Genomic DNA, 15,974 nt, shown 5'->3' on the forward strand with positions numbered 1-15,974 from the left:
GTACCCATCCAGTATCCCCCCTTCTTTCATCCCCTTTATTGTTGGATTTAGTGCAAGATGCTGGAGTGTTTTAATTAAATTAGATTTGTATTGTCATCAGGAAGGCCCTTTCGAAGTCACACACAGTTTCTTCTAGCCCCATAATATAATCATGCAGGTTTCCCATATGTGGAGCTTCTGTTCACATCTGTGAGAGATGTTTTATGGGATAGGAGGAAGCCCACAGACACTCTATGCAACAGATTCATTTTGGAAAACAATGTGGAGGATAGAAACCTACAGAGAAATAACTTCCAGAATTTGAAAACAGCTACTGATACTTTTGAAAACAACAGCAACAAAATCCTGAAGACACAGGAACATTAACTTCACCTGAGTTATAGATCTTTTCTGTCCTTACAACTGATGTGTGCAGGTAGAGGAGATGAGCCTGTTGTGGCAATGCCCACTTCCATTCATTGGCCATGTGAATAAGAAAAAGAAAATTTTGTGCCACTTCCGGCTTTAGCCCAAGCCTAGATAGGATACAGAGAGCCTATCTCAGGCCTAGTAAGTGCCTAAGGAGCATATGAAGCTGCCTTATACCGAGTCAGAATACTGGTCCATCTAACTCAGTATTATCTACACTGACTCACAGGGGTTCTCCAGAATGTCAGGCAGGGGGCCTTCCTGGAGATGCCAGGAATTGAACATGGGACCTGATTATCTACCACAGAGCTATGGCACTTCTGCCAAATCTATAGGACCTGGTTTTCACAGGTATCTCACCAAAGTGACCCTTTCATTTGTCATCTACTCCACGAAGTTAATGTAATGTGGAGAAATACTGGAGCTCTGTCTGATGACTTCTTCCCTGCCATCACATCTCCTGCCAGAACCACTCTCATGTTGTCCAGGCATTGAGGTCATATCTATAGATGGGAAGTCTGCTTCATATGCCTAGTCACTCCTTGTGAACTGGATCCCTCAATTATGCCCAGTGCAGTCTTCAAGGCCAGTTCAATCACTATCCTTCTGTCCCAGGAAGCTATGGGAATGGTTGTCCTTTGACTTCTTTCCTGGAAATTTCTTAGCGCTTCACAAAACTACAGTTCCCAAGGGTTGTTTTTTGTGTGTGGTAGCCATGACAACTAAACTGGAATAAAAGTGACATCTTCCATCATTTGCATTGCTCCAATAACAAAAAGGGCTTTTAAATAGTGTGATTCTCCAGGCAACAGTGGGGGTCTCTGGACTGTCCTGTTTATTTCTGATAGGACAACTCCTGCTTTCCCAGGTTTTGTTTTATTTTTAAAGTGGAGGGGAGGAAACCAACTGCAACCATGTGTTGGTTGGAATAAAAACAACAATCAGTCTGTGAAATACATAGGCAATGTTGGTATAACTAAGCACCAGCAGTGATGTAGGCATGGGAGAAATGAAGAAAGTCTCTAGAACAATGCTTGCCCTGCAACCTGACTGATTATGTATCCCTGGCCTTGACTAGTAAATAAGGTAGCCTAGAAGTCAACACAAGGCAGTACCCAAAGGATAATGTCCTTTCCTGAGTCTGTCAGCATTTTACTCAGGACATGAACCCATGACAGCCTTTGGGAATGAATCACAAACATAATGGGGAAGGTCTGTGGTGATGCCTCCTTGGTATGTAATGAGCTAGTGCCAGGGATCCACAAGGCATCCCATTTCTAAACACACTGGGATCTTGGGTTGTTTAGAAGAAACCTTTGCGGCTTCCAGAAGTCTGAGACTCAAAACGCCAGTGCGTGTGGCATTGCAGAGCAACTTCTAAATAAGCATTTCTGTTTAGTTATTTACTTGACCATTAAGGTTAGATTCACAGCTGTCTTCCATCGCTGGCATGTATTTGTTACTTCTTCAGGTCAATAGGAAACAAGGCTAATGACTAAACACTAAAAGTTAAAAAGCTTTCAGAGTCATAGCATTATTATTACATACTGTCTGAAGCTTCTCATTAACTATCCAGTTCAAGACTCCTTTCCCTACATGTTACTTTCAGTGTTTCATTTAAGTATTAATAAATATACATGCACACACACACACACACACACACACACACACACACACACACACACTCCTGTTATATCCTCTCTCTTTTTGGTCCATTTAAAGACATCTCTAGATATTGACAGTTTCTACATTTCATGGGGGGGCATTACTGGATCATTAAACTGCCTATCCATTGAGAAACCCCCAAGTTGCTTCTCTGCAGCGCAAGCTGGCTTGTTTAAGCTGACTTTATAAAGCTTTTGCAGAATTAGAACAGCCTGCTCAGTGCCAGCATGCCTGCACTTCCTGTGCCTTCATGTTAAATCCTATAGTACTGGGGGTCTTATAAATGATTGAGTTATTTTTAAACCACTGGATGGCTTCGAGTCCCTCTATTTCACGCTGGATTAATTATGTAAGAATATTGACTTGTTCATCACTAATGTTACAGCTTTTAAAAACAACATGCTGTTTAAATTCAGGTTTGGCAATTGTTGCCTGAATCCCCTGAAATTTATGGCACCACACCCAAAGCATAATAAAATCTTTTAGTGGCCCTTTGTCTTTTCTATTTTTTCCCCTCCAGGGTGTTTTATGCCAAAAGATGCATGCAAAAAGTTGTCCAGATGTTATTTGTATCAGAGCAGGGATTTCAGTCCAGCTATCTGTGGTTGCAAATGTTTATTTTTAATGGGTTATTTCACAATCCTTGCTGTGTGGACCTTAGTGGCCTTGTATGTACGCTTTCAGCATTGCCAGGACAATTCCCCCCCCCCCCAGTTATATTATTGCAGTCCAATACAACTGTTATGGGTTGCTGGGGGGGGGGCACAAAAAGGAGCACCTGTAGTAACTCTATCCCTCTCTCTTTATATGTATACACAATATCCATCCATCCATCCATCTATCATCTATCTATCTATCTATCTATCTATCTATCTATCTATCTATCTATCATCTATCTATGCCAATTGTCACCTGTTGACTTTGTGCAAGTCTGCAGCCAATGAGCTCTAGGTAAGATAAAGGAAGGTATGACCGAAAAGCTAGCCATGGTCATAGTTTCAGGGATGTACTAAACACAAGGAAGTCAGTAAAAGACTCAGATCCTGTGCAAAGCTTTCCTGTGAAAAACACAGGGTTTGATCCAGTATATGCTAGAACATTATTTTGCCATTGCTGTTCTTACAAACAAAGGGGTGGGTTTGCTTTACTGCACTTATTTGAAATTCTGATAAAACCTTAACTGTTTGTGTGGCAGTGAAGCATGCTGATGACTAAAAACACATCATCTGTAACACAACGGGGAATGCAACTTTCATCTCATTAAAATCAATATGAAAACCAAAAGTTTCAAATATTCAGAAGGAGGATTATGGTTGGCATAAAAATACAAAATGTTAGCCGGCAAAGTGGCCTAATCCAATTGCCCATTGCAAGCCTTGCTTTCCAGATTGTCCAACCATGGTCAGCACCAGGACTGCCCCATTTTCACGCTCGCTTCCCCTTGTTCCTCCCATTCCTTTATGAGAGCTAACAATGACACAGAATTAACATCAGCTAAAACATAATTATTAGGCAAACCCAGGGTTTACTTCAATGTTGGAAGTAGATTTGCAAACCTTGTTTGAAGCTAACCATGGTTTTGATCAGCCATGGTGCACATATAATGTTATATTGTGCTTAGGCCTGAAAGGTGGAAAAGGAAGAGGGAGGTGTAAGAGGGAGGAGCACAAGTCTTGAGGGGCTTCCAAATGCCCAACTTCCAGTTAGAAGAAATGGAACATCATGTCAGCACTGGGCATGTTTGGATCAATACAACAGTGTGTGATTAGTTTTAGATGATTGGAAATAGGCAATAGTAGGTGTAAATAATCATGGTAATAATTTTATTATTTAAAGCTCAACATCAAAAAACTGAAGATCATGGCCACTGGTCCCATCACCTCCTGACAAATAGAAGGGGAAGAAATGGAGACAGTGAGAGATTTTACTTTCTTGGGCTCCATGATCACTGCAGATGGTGACAGCAGCCACAAAATTAAAAGACGCCTGCTTCTTGGGAGAAAAGCAATGACAAACCTAGACAGCATCTTAAAAAGCAGAGGCATCACCTTGCCAACAAAGGTCTGTATAGTTAAAGCTATGGTTTTCCCAGTGGTGATGTATGGAAGTGAGAGCTGGACCATAAAGAAGGCTGATTGCCGACGAATTAATGCTTTTGAATTGTGGTGCTGGAGGAGACTCTTGAGAGTTCCATGGACTGCAAGAAGATCAAACCTCTCCATTCTTAAGGAAATCAGCCCTGAGTGCTCACTGGAAGGACAGATCCTGAAGCTGAGACTCCAATATGGCCACCTCATGGCCACCTCATGAGAAGAGAAGACTCCCTGGAAAAGAACCTAATGTTGGGAAAGATGGAGGGCACAAGGAGAAGGGGACAACAGAGGACAAGATGGTTGGATAGTGTTCTCAAAGCTACCAGCATAAGTTTGACCAAACTGTGGGAGGCAGTGGAAGACAGGAGTGCCTGGCGTGCTCTGGTCCATGGGGTCACGAAGAGTCGGACACGACTAAACAACAACAACATCTGAGTGACTCCCTGCAGAATAGTGAAAACATCAAACATTAAAAACTTCCCTAAACAGGCCTGCCTTCAGATGTCTTCTAAAAGTCAGATAGTTGTTTATTTCCTTGACATCTGAAGGGAGGGCACTCTATAGAGAGGGCACCACTATCAAGAAGGCTCTCTGCCTGGTTCCCTGTAACTTTGCTTCTCGCAGTGAGGGAACGGCCAGAAGACCCTCAAATGAGGTACTCATTGCCACTGAAGACACCTGTGCCACAGCTATCCTTTGAATCAAACCTTTGAACATTATCTGTCACATTTAGCACACACACTCCCAGCTTTTTTGCTATTACTGGCTCATCAATGGCTAGCTAGAATACACCAAATCTGAGGAGGGAGGGATTATTTAATTCAGTGTTTCCCAACCGGTGTTCCGCCGCGAGATGTTGCCTGGTGTGCCGCGAGATGTTGCCTGGAGGGAGGCGGGCGAGTCCAAAAAAGGTTGGGAAACACTGCTCTAACACTCGCCAGCCGGGGTCTGCCTCCGCGTTGCATCAGCTTCCTCGCTCTCGGCGCTCTGCTTGCCAGCCTGGTGGCCTCTGCCCCGCCCCGAGACTGGAAGGGAGGGGCGGGGCTTCCACTGCGGCTGCGTCTCTGGCTCTTTCGACTCATTCCTCCTCCGAGTGGGCTTGAAAGAGCGGCCGATGGATGAATCGGCCGGCGACCCTGAAGCCTTGTGCAAAGTAGAGGAGGCGGAGAAGCGACGGCAGGGAGCTTAGGTGCCGCATCCGGCTCATTGCGGGAAGTCAAGATGGCGGCGGGTAAGTGTGGGAAGCAGCTTTTTCCCTCCGCCGCCCCCCTCTCACCGGGAATAAAGGGGGCCCCGCTGGGGGGTGACATTGTAGAACGCAGAGTTCTTATTTTGGGAAGGTTTGAGGGGTCGGACTAAGCGGGTTGGGGGCTGGTCTGGGCTTCCGCTCCCTCCCCTCCCCACGGAGTGTACCTGCGGTGCAAGGAGGCGCTCTGAGCCACTGCTCTGGGAAAGGAAGGAGGGCGAGGCGGCCTGGCCAAGTGCAGGGGAGACCCGTAGTGGGGAGCAGGGGGAGGAGGAGGCACCGAGGAATGGAGGCGGGGGAGACTCCCTCGCTTTGCAGAAACTGCAAAAAACGAGGCAGGAATTGGGTTTGTTTTTGTAGCTCAGGACGTGCTTCGCTTCTGGTGTGCCTAAGGCGGCCGCCCCAATTATCCCCTAGCCCGTCTTTCCAGGTGCTGCCCCCCCCTCCACAAAGGGCCATAGAACTGTAGAGTTGGCAGGGGTCCCAAGAGTCATCTAGTCTTAAGTTTCTCTTTCAAAAAGGAAACGTGGGTTAAAGCGGCGCCGCCACCCCCCACTCACTTTCCTGCTCTGGCTTCCCTAACAGTTTTCCGAGTTGCGTCACTGGATCCAGCCCCCTTTTCCACAGGTGACACGGGGCTGGAGGGAGGGAAAGAGGGCTTTACGTCGCGCACAAAGGCAGCCTCCTAGAAGCGCTCTGGGCTGGCGCCGTTTCGCCGAAGGCGCCGGAGGACCCCCACCCTCAGCTCCTTCAGAAAGGACTGGAGCGGAATAGTCCTTTCTCTTCTTCCCCAACCCTTGTCGTTGGAGGAGTCCCTCAGTCCCTCGCTTTGCTGCCTCCTCCCCCCCCCCACCCCCAAAGCTTGGAGGTTCCCCGGCAAGGGGGAGGGAAAAAAATTGAAACTTACACTTTCGTGCATCCCTCCCGGCGTGACGCTGCACGCTGACGTCACGGGGCTGTAATGGTGGTGTGCCTCGAGATTTTTTTCATCAAACAAGTGTGCCTTTGCCCAAAAAAGGTTGGGAAACACTGATTTAATTCATAGCTTGCCTTACGGTTCCAGTCAAACACCCACTATAGCTCACATAACAAGATGAGAATATTCATTAAACATAAAGTAATACGAATCATAAAACACAACTGGAATGTTTGCTGCTACATCCAAGGGATGGAAGTAGATAAAGTCAGTTTGCAGTATCCAAATATGTAAAGTAGAAGAAGAGTTTGGATTTGATATCCCGCCTTTCACTCCCCTTCAGGAGTCTCAAAGCGGCTAACAATCTCCTTTCCCTTCCTCCCCCACAACAAACACTCTGTGAGGTGAGTGGGGCTGAGAGACTTCAGAGAAGCGTGACTGGCCCAAGGTCACCCAGCAGCTGCATGTGGAGGAGTGGAGACGCGAACCCGGTTACCCAGATTACGTGACTACCGCTCTTAACCACTACACCACACTGGCTGCATTGTAAGTCTGTCTGCATTGACAAATACGTTTGAAGATATTTTTGTTTGTTTAGCAGGGGATGGCAACCACAGGATTTGATGGAATCAGTGTACCTATGCCACTTTCATGCCATGCCAACCCATAATATAAAGCTTGTCTTGGTGAATATAATGACACTATATCAATTTTCACCTGACAGATGTTGGGTGGTGTGAGTTATAGCTATGTATTAGATGCAATTTTAGGCCACACTGTTAAAACAAGAAAAAAGAGGTTGATGCTGTTAAACAAAATGAAAGGAGCGGGTGAGGGAAGGCATGACATACTTATTTAAGATACCACACTTGTTTGTAAAAACAGCTTGTAGAAGTCCACCATGGTGCATAGGCTTGGAACATCTGGGCAGCAGTTTCATCCCATTTCCTGATTTGGTATCTGAAGGATTTGATTCTCAGCTCGAAGTTGGAAGGAAATTGGAAGGCTAGCAATTGGCTCTCAGAAGAAATGGAGCGGGATCACAGATTAGGACTCCTCCGTGATCTTGAGAGTCAAAGATCTATAGAGCTGGAAGGCAGAGCATCTTATCTAACCCTCAACACCCTGCTCCGTATGCAGCTAATCCTTTCTTGGTTGCCGAATGCTTTTTAAAGACTTCCAAGGAAAGCAATTCCATCCTACCATGTCCCTTGGCCATTGTCTCTTGCAGTTAGCAATATTCCCACATGTATCTCGCTGCCTCTTCCCTTTCATTTGTGGTGTTTTTCCTCCCACCCTGCACACATTTGAAGACTGTTAAACATCCCCTTCCTACAAGTCTAAAGATACTGAGTTCCTTTAGAATGACTTTATATGCCTTGTGTTGTAAACTCAAATGCAGCGTAAGTTTTATGGATCTTATTCAAATTCTTTTTTAATTTAATTTCCATTTAATTTTGTAACTAACTTCTGCATTTTTTATATATATAAAAAATAATGTTCAGATCTTTTCAATCTGCATGCGCACACCACCCTGTTCCTCCCATTGAAGTCATTAATAAAAATAATGGACTGAACCAGTGACATAGTCTTGTTTCTGAACTGGGGGTCTCTAGATTCCTCTTCAGTATTGCTGCTGTATTGTTTTTAACACTTGATTGGAAGCCACCCAGAGTGGCTGGGGAGGCTCAGCCAGATGGGCGGGGTATTATTATTATTATTATTATTATTATTATTATTATTATTATTAATCAGGTCTTTCTTGTCCCAAGGTGCAACATGACTCCTCCCTTCCTCTCAAAAATTGAGGGTTAACTTCTGAAATGAGGTGCCTGTTCTAGCCAGGTAAGATCCTCATACAACATGGAACCCTCTTACTTCAGGATCCTAAATCACACAGGAAACCTACAGGGAGAGAAGGCTTTATATACTAGAAGTTATTCCTCAACATGTGAGGAGCCAGGAGAAACCATGTGACCTCAGGGGTGTGGCTCTGTGGTCCTCCTGTCTCTGTCTTGCCCCTTCATACGAGTAACATATAAAAAAAGGCTAAGGCATCTGCTCATAAACACTTCTGAATGTCAGAGGTGTGCCCTAGTTATAAGAGAAGTGATAACAAACACAAATGCTTTCTAGGTCAATGTTGAGCCCAGGGCCTTTTTATGTGTGTAAAACACTGTTTTGGGGTTATAGTCACATCACAATGAGTCATTCATAATACAGTGGTACCTCGGGTTAAGAACTTAATTCGTTCCGGAGGTCCGTTCTTAACCTGAAACCGTTCTTAACCTGAGGTATCACTTTAGCTAATGGGGCCTCCCGCTGCCGCCTCACCACCACTGCACGATTTCTGTTCTCATCCTGAAGCAAAGTTCTTAACCCAAGGTACTATTTCTGGGTTAGCTGAGGCTGTAACCTGAAGCGTATTTAACCCGAGGTACCACTGTAAGTCTCTGTATATGGCATCTCAGGTACTGAGGCACTAGCTTAATAATGGATTCTTGCAGCCTTTAGTTCCAAGTTTCATATGGAAAAGGTCCAGTAACCCTCTCTGCCAAATATTGAAAATGCTCTACACATTTTCCTGCCCACAATATAAATAGCCCATATAATCCACTCCATACAGATGATGTACCCTGCCAATGGTGAGGGATGATGGGAGTTGTGGTTCAACAATATCTGGAGGGCACTACACCGGTCTCCTCCTGCCTTAAGGTAAGACAACAAAAAAGTTCAGTAAAATGATTTAAAAATACTTGGGAAAACATGGTATATTACATCCTCAGCATGATCATATTTTATATTTCCAAGGATAGAGGTTTTTTCTGATCAGCATTAGTTTGATTTTACAATATCTATCACATCCATATTGTTTAATGGGTTAATTTTATTAATTTCCCTGTGACTATAGTCAAGTCAATATATTTTTGGGTTTACTGGCCTTCCTTGCAGTTCCCACACCCACATATATACAGACTAGCATTGCTCCTCTCAAGTTATCCTGGACCTTCATTGTGGTCCCTGAGTTTTCGGATAGTATTGCAGAGGGTGTGGAATTGTCCTGACCTAATTCTTTCAATATCCTGGGCATAATTCATCTATCCCTGGTGACCTCAATAGGCCAAATATCTTTTGGCCTCCTCCTTTTCCTGTCCAAGCCATCTGTCCAGAAGAATGTCCCTATCATCTATGACAAGAATTTGTGACTTGTTGTTGAGGAGTTTCCATCAAGATCAATTCATGTTAGAGGAACTTGCTTTAAAGCCCAGGAAATTAAGATATGACCTCTTTTCCCCTTGTATGTTTCAAGAGAGTGTAGAGAAACTCTCCTGCAAGGTTTCCAATACAGCTGCTGCATTCTTAAAATGCAAAGGCAAGACTTGGAAAAACTGGTACGAAGGTGACTTTTGAAAGAGAGTTCATGGATTTTGGTCCAGTAAAGAATAAATGTGTTATATAGATTATTTGGACTTACCTACATTAGTTGAACTGCTGCAAATTAGTAACATTTGTTGCAGGTTAACCTCACCTGTACCTTCCCCCATTTTTTGGTTAAATCATCAGGGAACTGGTAAAGTTACCACCAGACCATTTTTTTTTTTAATGCTACCCTAAGAGACTTAAGACAAAAATCTTACTTGGTACTTCCATTGTGTTTGCCATATAAGGACCAACGTGGCCTCTTCTCTGATCGTATCATCTTTACGTATTCTATCTGGCAAAAAAAGGTGACCGTATAACCTAGTGACTCTCATCTATCCAACTCTTGGTTGATAAGTGTGCACACATAAACATGCAGCAGGCATCTGGCAAGACACACCTCCGCGCAGGGGTGAAGGAAGGGGGGGTGCAGTGGGAGCGGACCGCCCTGGGTGTCTTCACTGAGGGGGTGACATTTGGCAGTTGCAGGCGGGTGGCGCGCTGAATGTCCGCCATCGGTGGCTCGCTCCGTCCTCATGGGCTCCACCCCCGGCTGCAGGGCATGCGTGCCGCTCCGTGCACCTGAGCGGCTATCCTGCACTTGGGAGGGCACCCTCCGTGCCCCGCCCCCCCTTGGGAGTGCCCCCTCCACCCTCGGGAGTGTGCCCGCCCTAAGCAGCGCGGGCATCTACTCTGCCGCTGCCTCCACATTTCTCCATGTGAGAATAATGTAACTAATCTAATCAGAGTTGTCATGGAGAGAACAGTGCAACTCTCCAAGGGCAATGCAAGGGTGCACTGCTGTAGGGTCTGCTCACAGTTTTCACTTTTGCGCTTTCAGTTCCGTTTTCAGACTGTTCCATGTGCTTTCCTTAGCATGAACAGGAGAGGCTCTTAACTGTCCTTGAAGCAAGCTGGAGCATTCTACCAAAGGATTGGGTCCGTTGAGTTAAGTCACACCCACACCATACATTGAAAGCACTCTTATACCACTTTAGCAGTCACACCTTCCTGCAAAGAATCCTGGGAACTGTAGTATGTATTGCTGTCGACTCCTCACAAAGTTACAATTCCCAGCACCCTTAACAATGTACCATCCCCGAGGTTTCTCTTTTTCCGGACGTAACATGAGCACAGCAAAGCAAGAGGGGTAAATTGCTGTGCTCTTTTCACTGAGTGACTATTATCTGAACACAGATTAACTTTTCAGCAATGGATGGGCTCTGCTGAGCAATATATGGAAAAAAAACAAAGGAAAGAAAGAAAGAAAGAAAGAAAGAAAGAAAGAAAGAAAGAAAGAAAGAAAGAAAGAAAATCTTGCTGTTTTACTTGTGGCGAAAAATAACGCCAATGATTGTTGACCACAAGGATGGATTGTGGGTCAACACTTCCTCCAAGGTTTGTGACTCAGATGGCCGCTTCACCAGGAGTAAAATGGCAACCTGGATTGTATCAACTTACTTCCTGGCATGCCAAGAGGTTTTGGGTGACTCATGTCTCCGAATTTCACAGAATTGGCAAAGCACAGCCAAACAACATCGCCATTCCCTAACCACTTGTGGGATTTAAGCCTACTGAGCACACGGCAAGGGATCAATCTTTGCAGCCTACCAAAATGAACTCTGGCGGTGCATTAGGCCCAGTCCTCATTGGCTGGCATGTTTGCCTGCTATTCTGCTTTGCCTGCCATCTGACTCTTCCAAGCCTTCACAGCTTTGTATATAACCCACCAAGCTGAACATAGCCTACTAGCTGTGCATAGTGAGCCAGGGGGGATTTGAAAAACCTTCTAGTTTTGTTGCCTGACAGTAACTGCAGGAAGAGATGAATTGCCAAGCACCTGGCTGGCTACAACACACAGCGGATGGGCTCTGTTTGGCTTGGGGCATCACTTCACCTAGCCTATTGCTCCTGCTCCAGGTTGTACCGTGGCAAGAGCAGTCAAGATAAGTTGTAGCAGGCATTTGCTTAATCACTCGAAGGAAATGGACCATTAGCTAGTTTTGCATTGCCTTGTATCTGCTTGCCAAAAAACACCTATAGCCACCATCACTTTGTAACCTAATCTATGCATTTTTCGAAGCTGAAATAAATGGCTTTGGTGATGATGATGTGGAATTACAGCAGAAGTTTCCCAGAAATTTGTCTTGGGAGCAGTTTGAGTAAAGAATAATCAAGTCAAACTGTGCTAATAGCATGGCTTTTTTTTTTTGTCTCATACAGATAATTTACTCTCAGTTGAAGGGGAAAGTGCATTAGAGTTAAGACCATCAAACTCATTCCACCTTTGTTATATTTAAACTAATTAGTTGCAGAGATGAAACACATATTTCTAAGATTCCAGATAATCTTAAACAAAACACTCCATGCTAATTTTTATTCCACTCCTATCTGTGCACAGATTAAACAAAGCCCACAGTTAGTTTCGTCTGCCATTCTTTTAAGAGAAATTAAAGCCTGCTGCAGAAAATAAGGGAGGAGGAGATCAAATCTAGTGGCAAGGTTCGCTGGGCTATGCCTTTGCTCATCGTTAGTTTATCTGCCGCAAATGAGCACGTATAAAACAGTCCACCTACTGTTCTAGTTGCTACGATATAATGCAGTTCCACTGAATGATCCTGTTAACCTAACCTTCAATTTGCTGGGATTTGAACTCTGAATTACAGCTTACTAACATAGTTTAACAGCTGGTACAAGGGCTTCTTTTGAATTTTTAATCACATGAATTAAAGATTGCTAGAGATGCTTTTTCAGGCCTCGACTAGCAGCGATCCAGCATGCAGAAAAGACAAGTATAGGTAGCCCCGAGAGAATTAAGAGCACAAAAGGTACGGTGGCTCGCGAAGCCCTGCACTTGGCAAATTAGGAATCGGGAGTGCAAATTATTCATAAGAAAATAAGTGTGTTGCAGGTTCAGTAGGACCAGGAGACATTATGGCGAAAGACAGTAAAAAAAGACATACAATCTGAAAAAGGGAGTTTAAAACAAATTCATTTGGCACTGGAGCTTTAATGCATTATTAGCGCGATGCTTTCCTTTTCGACACATGCCCATTCAATAATGCTCATAATCTATAGCTGTTTACGCTTGGTGCATGGAATGTTTTGAAGTTCAGGAAAGCTGTCCATATTTTGCTGCAAGGACTTTCAGCTTAGTAATTTTTACAGCTTGCGAGATGTATATCTCTTGGATCTTTTGGTTCTCCAATGATTTATTACACCCCCCCCCCAATACACCACATCACTGCAGCCACATAGAGGGCCAAGCATAAAACTGTAACCACAAGTGGAAAGTGTCTCCACTTATCCATGCTGACCAAAAAAAAAAAAAAAAAAACTTGGGAAGAGGGGTTAGAAATATGCTCAGTGCTACTCCTGGCTGCTACCCTGAAGCACAGCACAATAAAGTTGACAGGGATGTTTAAACAAAGCAAAAAAAAGGGAGAGGGAGGGAGGGAGGGAGGGGGGAGAGAGAAAATAGGGCAGCAGGAAGCAGAAAGCATGTTGCTTCTTAATTATGCTGTGTTCTCTCTCTAATGGATTGCCCTCCCCAAACACTCCAAGTACAGCAACTGGCGTGTGGCATCTTCGGCTGACAGAGAAGGGAGAGAGAGAGAGAGAGCGGTGGCAAGCGTGCAGCTGTTCATCCTGACACACAGGTGTTTGATTTTTGGACTCGTTAGCTAGACAGATTTTTTAGGAGCGTACAGGGGAATCAGCCGCAGTCATTGCATGGAAAGTGAGTTGTCCAAATCCACTGGAGATAATTATTAGGTAACTCCCATTGCCAGATTCAAAGCTTTGCATCAGATCCGTGCCTGACTTTTCTTTTTGCCAGCTCTGAAGCCCTACCTTGCTTCTGGTCCAACTCATTCCCCTCCCCCCCCCAAGTAAAAAGTGTGTGTTGGGGGGGAGAAAGTGTTAATAGCAAACCATTATCAGAAGGTGTGTGAGGGGAGGCTGAGGTGGAAGGAAGCCAAGGTGAAGAGCTGATCAAAAGTGGCTGTTTATTTATTGCATCCATATCCTACCTTTTTCTCCAAGGAGGTAAGGGTGGTCTTTGTGGTTGCCCCTGTATTTAATCCCCACAACGACCCTGTGAAGTAGGTCAGGCAAAGAGGCAGTGACTTGCTTCATGACCATGCGGGGATTTGAACTCTGGACTCCCACGTCGTAGTCCGACACTCTAACCATACAGCACACTGGCTCTCTTATTATGACACTAGGAACTGATTTTCAAGGGAAGGATTCATTCATTCATTTATTTCATTTCATGAAAATTATCTACTGCTTGACTGTAGAAAAAGAAACCATAGTGGTTTACGAAAAGGTTGAGGATAGACTGACTTAAGACAACGTGTGATTCCGTCAGACAATGCGGACATCATTTTCTAAGGCTGTGCAGGGGGCAGCATGCTCCAATAGGTGGCTTGCTTGCCTATTGATGCAATATAACCCCAACGTCATGAGCATTTAGGTGCGAATTTCTCCCAATATACACAATCTTACAATGAATTTCTGATATAATGCATTTTTGTACACTGCTTTCACTACTGCATGCATTATTTTGCATGCTTCATTTTAGTATCTGCATGTTTGTACACATTCTTTGGATTTTTTTTTTAAAGGATAATTGTGTTTTGCTTTGTGTGTTGGTTCAAGAAGAAGACAGTTTCTCATTAAAATGTAAACAAGACTGAGCTTCTCCTTGATGCCTAGTGCCCATATGATCTATGTGCTGTCTGCTATCCTGCTAACAGTTGATAGGCAACTTCAGAGGGTCTGACTGACCTTATCTGTTATCTGTAAACTAGACTTGGACTGGGCAGCCCTTTGCAAAACAGGAGGCAGTCCATGGCTGCAGCCTCCTTTTCCCAGCTTGTCAGTTGTCCCCTGATAATCAGTGTGGTCAACTCTTTCCTCCCTGCAACTCCAAGGAATGCCACACCACAATGCTATTAATTGTTTTCCTAAGCTTAATAGCCAGGATGGGTTTTTAAAAATCAGGATGGGGTAGATGAATTTAGCCTCACCTCTCTCCATGGTCACTCCTGTGCAGCACAGCAGGGGAATGGAAGCTGTCATCCCGACCACTTTCCTCACTGCTCAGCTCACAAAGAATCAGACAGTGGGCTGTATTCAGCCTGTAGGCAATGGTTTGCTCACATCTCTGAATTGAGATAGAAACCAAGGACCCTTTTCTTGAAGAGTGGGCACATTGCCTGGAGATTGTGCAAATCGCCCAGAGAATGTGCAGGCCACAGTTGAGATATTCACATTCCTCAAGGCCTTCTGGAGATAACACATGGCAATCAGGAAATGTGAACAATTCCCTCTTCACAGATAGAGTATGAGCACATTATCCATGAGCTATGGTGAACGTGCACTGACAGTTAGAATATTAGGGCTCTGCATGAAGCATCTGTCCCAGATTTGGTCCTGCATCCAACTTGGGGACAGGAGGATTCAATCCTGCAGGGTGCTTCTCCTTCGCAAGTGCCTTCTATGCAAGGAAGACCCTTGTGAAGGAGCAGTTAAACAAGCTGGTAAGCAGAGGATTCCATCCTGCATGGTGGAAGAGGCATTAGGTGGGAAGGAGGAGAGGTCAGGTGAGGAAGCCAGCTTTGCATCCAAAGGCTTCCAAGCTCACAGTCCCTCATAGAATCATAGAATGATAGAGTTGGAAGAGACCACAAGGGCCATCGAGTCCAACCCCCTGCCAAGCAGGAAACACCATCAGAGCACTCCTCATCCAAAGACATCCATCCCTACCTTCTCACAGGAAGACATGGTCACATAGGCACCTCCCACTCTCCTATGCTGTTTCACAGTTTCTCCTTCTTGTTGCCTGCCACCTAACTCTCCTCCATGCCTGACACATAGACATCCCTGGATTTCCCCTGATCACAAGGTGATCTGAGGCTGCCTCAACCTGACTCAAGGGATCCCCCCACTAATCAGCTCAATTTCAGTTCAGGTCTCAGCCAAATCTGGTGCACAACCTCCTCTTTTAAACAAGCAAAATTAGGGCTGCCATACGTTCAGATTTTCCTGGACTGTACCAAGGTTTCAAAGGTGGAATTGACACCCAGGGGGAATTTTCAAAAGACGGAGCTTTGCCCTGGATCTTAGGCAAGTCCATCAAAAAATTGTGTTTTTTGTCTACAAAAAGCTCAACATTTTTGGTGGTTTCTTAAAAAATAGCTCAACAATTTTGGGGTCTTCC

The sequence above is a fragment of the Podarcis liolepis genome (genome assembly GCF_965112155.1).
Source record: "Podarcis liolepis genome assembly, chromosome: 1".
NCBI classification, from domain to species: Eukaryota; Metazoa; Chordata; class Lepidosauria; order Squamata; family Lacertidae; genus Podarcis; species Podarcis liolepis.